Source organism: Capra hircus, chromosome 16, assembly GCF_001704415.2.
Source record: "Capra hircus breed San Clemente chromosome 16, ASM170441v1, whole genome shotgun sequence".
Lineage (NCBI taxonomy): Eukaryota > Metazoa > Chordata > Mammalia > Artiodactyla > Bovidae > Capra > Capra hircus.
In genome coordinates, this window is record NC_030823.1 from 76,333,377 (window position 1) to 76,341,068 (window position 7,692).

Here is a 7,692-nt window from a genome sequence, read left to right on the forward strand (position 1 = left end):
AGACATTGATTTTTTGTGCTTATCTTACTTCCCTTATATTAACCATTTATCATCACAGGTTGGATTAAAAATGTTTTTTATGCAAACTATGTGTATATGTCTGACAGTTTTCTCTGCATGTGAACTTCAGCAATTTAAAAGATGTACCTCATTGGGAAACACAACAGAATAACTAGAAAGTAGAAGAGTTGGGCCTCTGTTCTGGGATCTGCCACTCACCACCGCGGTTACACAAAATCCCTGTCACAGCCACCAATTCACTTTATTGCTAAACAACCCTTTATAATAGATATTCTGCAAGGGCAGGTGTGACACGCATTATTTAAGGGATAGAGATTCAAACATGTCTCCTAATGTTTTAATGCTTCACAAACTGCTGCTTTCCTACTTCCAAGACTGAAAAAAGAGAAATGTTAGATTTTTTTTTTCTGAGTAGCCTCCAAATACATCATTCTTTAAAGACCAGCACAATAACATTCCCAGTAAGGTCAGCCCTCTGCTGTGTTGCTTTCTTACCTGGTAGGCGGTACTGACTGGCTCTTCCAAGACAGGTGGTTCTCAGAAGGATGGGGGTTGACTTAAAAGTTATCCTTCATCTCAAACACTCCTGCCTCATTAACCTAAAGCATCTTTATCTTCATCATCAATTAACACAGTCAAGATGGCTTTTCCTGATCACCTTTCAAAACAGTTTCTTGTCCTTGAGTTGCTGTCAGAAATCATTTTCAATCAAGAAAGTATGTCATGGGTTTTACATATAATTAGACCTGTGTTTCAGTATTATTGTATATTTAAACAGTTATCAAATCTTTTTTTTTTTTTTTTTGATGTTTCCAAGTTTGTCTGCTGGGAAAAATATGTCAGTGTTTCTTTGCTCTGAAATTTAGACTTCTTCCTGAAGCAGAGAAAGGAAAGAAGATACATACAATACCACATTTTTCCAAAAATCATTTTGTAGTTATACTGAGCTATCAAAACTATTCCTCTATGAAGAATTAATTATTCAAAGAACCAACAAACAAGTACATTTTTAAAACGAGAATAAAACCTTTTTGACAGGAAAAGACACAAGGATGGTGTTGAGTTTGGTGTGAATGGAATACAGTGAAAAGATTAAAATCATGGTTGAAACTAGGGTTGTTTTTTTTTTTTTTTTCATAATGATGAACCATTATGTCAATAGTATAGCCATCGTGACTTTGACAAACTGTGCCAAGGCCATGTTCAGCAGTGTTTATTTTTAACAAAGAAATATAATGCTTGTGTTCTGAGACTTTGCAGGAATGGTTGATGCCTCCTTCAGTTTGGAAAGGAGAAATACATTGACCATTATTCAAAATAATTAAAAAATTAACCCCCACAGAACACTACCATGATAGCAGCTCAACTTGTCTTATCCTGGTTTATTATTAATCCAATAAATTAATCTTGGAGAATTAAGAGCAATATTGTTCTACAGAAAGTAAGTATTTTGCTAGAAAACCATCTAGTTTTTGAAAAGAGGTAGACCTCTTGCTTATATATGTTTAAAACTTGTCAGTGGAAGAGATCAGATATGCATAATCCAAACTAACACATGCTAGTTTTTTTTTTCATTTAAAACAATCAAATACTACTTTACAATTATATTGTTAAATCATAAATTTAGTGATTACAACCAGATATTTAGAATATGGATAAAATTTTTCAAACCGTCCATGCTTCATTCAAAGTATAGTCTACAACCTCGACTCTCCCAAGCTTTCTGACTTCATTCCTCATGAACTGTGTTATTAGAATGCCTTACTATTTTTGGAAGATATTGTGAATGTATTTCTGGCTTCATATATTATACAAGCATCTGTTCTGTTCTTTCATTCAACAGGATACCAAGTGTTTTTTACATCAACCTGTGTGAAACAATGTATATAATACAATTTTATTTCCCATGAGTTTTTAGTAAGCGCTAACTCTGCAGTAAAAAACAAAACAACAAAAAACTTTGGATGGTCAGGAAGGTAAAAGGGAAATGAAAATAGTAAACAAAAACGATCCATGGGAATTATAAAACAGAATTTATGATGGAAAAGTAGTGTATAATCATTTTCTAGGGGTCATTCCACAGAGAAATTTTAAAATAGATGAGGTCAGCAGAACTGGATAAACTTTGAGTACAAGCTGTATCTCTATTAAAAGATTACTTCTTGTGGCTGTAATAGTATATAAAATACTATATTCAGAAAATACGGCAGTTTATAAAGGTGTTTCATATGAAGTTCCAATATGCATTACACAGCTTTTGGGTTACTACATCAAAATCACTTTTTTTGAGGGGGTAGAGATGGCAAGTACTACCCTCTGGATTGTCAGGCAGTTCTCTAAAATCACTTTTATATGAATTTACCCTTAAGAAAGAAAAGTCTAAAGGAGGCTTGGACAGGCAAGAACCTTTCCTAATAATGACCAGCAGGTTTCTCTACAGGTCACTTGCGTGCCAAGAAAGGATTCTAACCAAAAGTCAAGTCCATTAAAATTAACTATCACGTCGCTCAATACATGTTATGAAAATGAAATACTTTAGCACAGTTGTTCCTCAAATAGATCCCGGATGACACATTTGGATTAATTGTCCAAAGAATTATATTAATGACCTCTTCTAGACTTGATATTCTATGGTTTTTATACTTTTATTCTTTTTTATTTCCATCAAACAGAATAAATTTATAGGCCTTAATATTTCCTCCATTCTACATTTTAAGAGAACAAATAGGCAAAACCCCAATATTTAGTTAACAATTCACAGTACTTTTAAAAGAAATATTAATAGATCAGCTTGTTCCTTGAACAATAGGACCATGTGGCAACTCGATTCATTGAAATCGTAATTGAGGAGAGAAAAGGCAGAAGACTTCATTCAGATATTACTTTATGTTTGTACCATTCCAAGAATGTTCCTTATTAAATATGTAGCAATAACCCAGATATTTTAACAATTTTAAATGACTCATTATATTCATTATAACTGTTTCTCCTCCAAACACAGTTACGCCAAATTATTATATATTAAAATGTTTCCAGAGAGACCGACAGAGACAAAGGAGAGAAAGAAGAAAGAAAAAAGTTTCCTTTCATCCACATTTTAAACTCTTGACTGCTGAGTTGCTTTCCTTTCATATTAATATATCTTACAAAAAGAAATCAAATGACTTAAATATTCAAAAAGGACCGGATGATAATTCAAAATCGATGTGAGATGGAGGTAAACCATCTTTAATGGTAGTAGGTACTAGTAGAAAATTATGATTTAAGTGATCTTTATGACGTCGCTGTGGACAACCCTGTAAGGACTCCTCACCACTACTAATCAATCCAGGGAGAGAGCAGCTTGCTTCTGGCAAAGATATGCGATAACTTTATCATATTTTTCAGAGTTATTCCTTTTGGACTTAATTAACAAGCAGCCTCTCTCCTGTATTACTCATAAATGGCTATTAGAGATTAATGCAGAAGGCAACTGACAAAATGACACATTTGTAGGACTATTTTCAACAACTGGTTATTTACTATTCATGAGAGCTCTAGAGTTAACAGTTTTTAATCAGTGAGGGTATTAACCTGATAATCTCGGATCAAAGTCAATGGTGGTGCTTTTTTTTTATATCCTCTCTGAAACTCCAATTAAATACAACACTCTTCCTGGTTTCCTGTCTTAAAACTAGTTTTTAGTGTTGCCTGGAGGCTGGTGAGCAGCTGCAGCATTCCAGCCATGAAGCTGATGCTTTTTCCTGATGAGAGAAGTACACAAATGCAAATACTGTTACATTTCTTCTGGAAAAGGAGCTACAAATGCAGATTTGGGGATGGGGGATGCTTAGCCATCAGCGGATTTCAGGCATAAGAATATAGACATGCCCATAAGTCCTGTAAAGCTTTATGGAAAAGATGCCATTGTACAAATAAACTCATCATATAGCCACAGGATAGTCAAAGCTATGGTCTTTCCAGTGGTCATGCAGGGATGTTGGACCATATAGAAGGCTAAAGAAGAGAAAAAAGTGAAAGTGAAAGTCGTTTAGTCTTGTCTGACTCTTTGCGACCCCATGGACTACGTGGTCCGTGGAATTCTCCAGCCCAGAATACTGGAGTGGGTAGCCCTTCCCTTCTTCAGGAGATCTTCTCAACTCAAGGATGGGACCCAGGTCTCCAGCATTGCAGGTGGATTCTTTACTGTCTGAGATGCCAGGGAAGCCCAAGAATACTGGAGTGGGTAGCCTATCCCTTCTCCAGCAGATCTTCCTGAACCAGGAATCAAACTGGGGTCTCATGAATTGTAGGCGGATTCTACCAGGCAAGAAGGCTGAGTGCTGAAAAATTGATGCTTTGGAACTGTGGCGCTGGATAAGACTCTTGAGAGTCCCTTGGCCTGCAAGGAGATCAAACCAGTCAATCCTAAAGAAAATCAACCCTGAATATTCATTTGAAGGACTGATGCTGAAGCTTCAGTATTTTGCCAAAGTGATGTGAAGAGTTGACTCACTGGGAAAAAAAAAAAAACACCCTGATACTGGGAAAGATTGAGGACAGGAGGAGAAGGGGGTGGCAGAGGATGAGATGGTTGGATGGCATCACCAACTCAAAGGATATAAGTTTGAGCAAGCTCCAGGAGATAGTGAAGGACAGGGAAGCCTGTGCTGCAGTTCATGGGGTCACAAAGATTCGGATATTACTAAAACAACAACAACATAGCCATAGGATGGAGACAGATAGTTATTCTCTAAAAGCATTAAATGTTGTGCTCCACTGACAGACTCAGAAACACAGACTAATTGGGAATGAGTTATCAATGATTGAATTCTACTGCCTACTCCAACCCCTTTTCATCACTGCATGTATACAATGTATAAGTTTCTATTTTAGTACCTTTTTGTTACCAAATTATTAGCTAAGGAGTTTCAAAATCAAAAGTGCACAAGAACCAAGATAAATGATTCTGTATATTCTTTATGAGACTTAAAGGCCATTTGATATTTCCCACTGAACTTTCAAACAAGAGAATAGGAAGTGTCATAAGGTAAGTACACCAAGAGATGTGGAATTCTCGTCTCTACATTGAATCTTTTTCTGTGTGACATGACCTTCAAAAATAAAATAATAGATACACCAGCCATTGTGTGAAGGCACATTGCCTATGCCTCTCTGCCTTTGGCTGTCTTGCCACTAGGCAGTGAGACTCTTGAGGTCCGGGACTGTTTCTCAAACATCCATGGAGCTTGGGGACCTGACATAATCCCTTGAACACAGTAAGCGCACAATACGTACACGTGTCCTCCTTAATTCTCAGGCACAGGTCTATATCCGGCTGCCCCCAGACACTGTCTACACCCCCTCCATGCTGCATTTACCTGGCTTGATGTAAAACACAGGGAAGGGGGCAGCTAACTTCCCCGTGGAGGCCCCACGTTTCGGGATGTTCTACAATCTAAATTCAGAGTCACAGAAGCTAAACATCCTCCCAAAGTTTAACACAGAAACCTTCGAACAGGCTTTAACTCATCACAGATCTTGGCCACCAGAATCGCTGATACCAAGCAATGCCAAGGGCCAATTTTTAGACAGGTAATTCTTGTTTGCTCTTTATTAAAGTGTTTCATTAAATTAGGAATTTTTACTCTTGCATGCAACCGACCATATATTTTCTCCTGACCATATGCCAAAAACATGACATTTAAGCAACTAAGCAACAATATAGTCATGAATATGTTTCTAGCCATTAAATGAACTTTTTTGAGTGACTTTACACTTCTTCCAATAATATTCTTATTTTTGAAAGCATTTCTGTTATCTTTATTTTCCAGACGAGGGTATGATGGAAAGAATAATAATACGGGGCCCATTCTTTAGCTGCTCCAAGCTTAATTTAGTGAAAAACTGTACGGGGGAGAGCAGAAAAGGAGGTGATGTCGTCTGGTTAGACAAAAGCGCCCCTTGGAAATGACTTTTTCTACTTCTGTTCTTGTCAAAATATACCTTTGTAGTGAGTTTTGTGCCCCCACCCCCTCTGGAATCTAAATATTGTAATCACATAATGTTTTCCCAGTGAGGAAAGATCTGGTAAAAATAAAAATAAGATAATCTGATTCTGTCCACCACAATGACCTTAGAGGTATTTTCATTAAGTACAGGTGAAAATTTGCATTGATCTTTTCATTCCAGTCCTTGTGAATCAATCAACTGTTATAGGCACCAAACTTTGCAACATTAAGGATGTTTCAACTCTTTTGAAAATTGAATTACTAGAGGAAAGTTGTCATCTTTCAGCATCTTTAAAAAGTAAGGTTAAAAAGTAAGTGAGGTTGGATTTAGAGAATTCCAAAAAGCGATCAGGATAAGATTCCCTGGGTTATAGTTTCATCTTCTAAGATGATTAATTCTGAATTCCCAGTGGAATTTGGATTACATATTAGGATTCGCTAATCCAAAAATCAGTCACATTAACAAAGTTGACATTTGTAAAAAGTCTCAGCAAATGGAAAATTTGTTCCACAAAAGAAATACAAAGGCTTACCTAGTAATGGTTAAGATGCTATCAAATTACCAAGCTCTCAAGGGAAAATGTTCTAGCTTTCTTAGATGTTTCTTCTTTATTAACATCATGTTAGCTAGAAGACATTTTCCCCGAAAGATAATGTTAGAGAGAGCTTTAAAAATACCTTAAGAAAGTTTATTCGAGTCTCCCCCCCCTCCAGTGTTTCTTTTCTCTTTAGATTCAGTCCCTGTCCACGTCTCCGACGTTTCTTTCTCTTTACATTCAGTCCCTGTCCACGTCTCCGACGTTTCTTTCTCTTTAGATTCACTTCCTGTCCACGTCCAAGAAGTCGATCATCACACCAGTCACACTATCATTCTTACTCCCTTTTGCAGCAAAGCTTTCTCGCTGAGACGCCTGTTCACACTGTGGTCATCATATTACGTCTAAAGGTGCATTTTTAAAATTTTCTTTGGATTTCTGCTTATTGCTCACAAGAAGAAATTCTGAACAGAAGATAATAAATTGTATTACATAGTTACCTAAAAAGCTAAAGCATTCCCCAAATAGTTTCAAACGTTGACTAATTTGAGCAATCCAATTAGTTTCTCCCCATACCTCATCCTTTATATCACAGGAATGGCATACTTTAGGATATTTACAGAGAAAAATCTGTTATTTGGAAAGAAATCTATAAAAATATACTATGTTTCAGTCTACTTTCAGCTTTTATTGTATGGTTAAAAAAAGAAAAATAATTTTGGCAATAACTTGTCAAAAAAATTCTCCCAATTCTTCTTGCTATTTTAGGGTAGCAAAAATGGTTTTTACTAAATGGTGTTTTTGACCTAAATGATCCCTTAAACATAGTTTCTTTCACATTTTCAACTCAGTATTCTGTCCAGTTATGTTAAGTGAAGTCACTCCGTCATGTCCGATTCTTTGTGGCCCCGTGGACTGTAGCCGGCCAGGCTCCTCTGTCCCTGGGATTCTCCAGGCAAGACTACTGGAGTGGGTTGCCATTTCCCTCTCCAAGGGATCTTCCCGACCCAGGGATTGAACCCAGGTCTCCTGCATTGCAGGTAGATGTTTTACCCTCTAAGCCACCAGGGAATCACCTCAAAGATACAAAATCTTGCTAACTTATACTGACTTCAAAGAAACTGTGAAAGTTCAATTCTATGCAC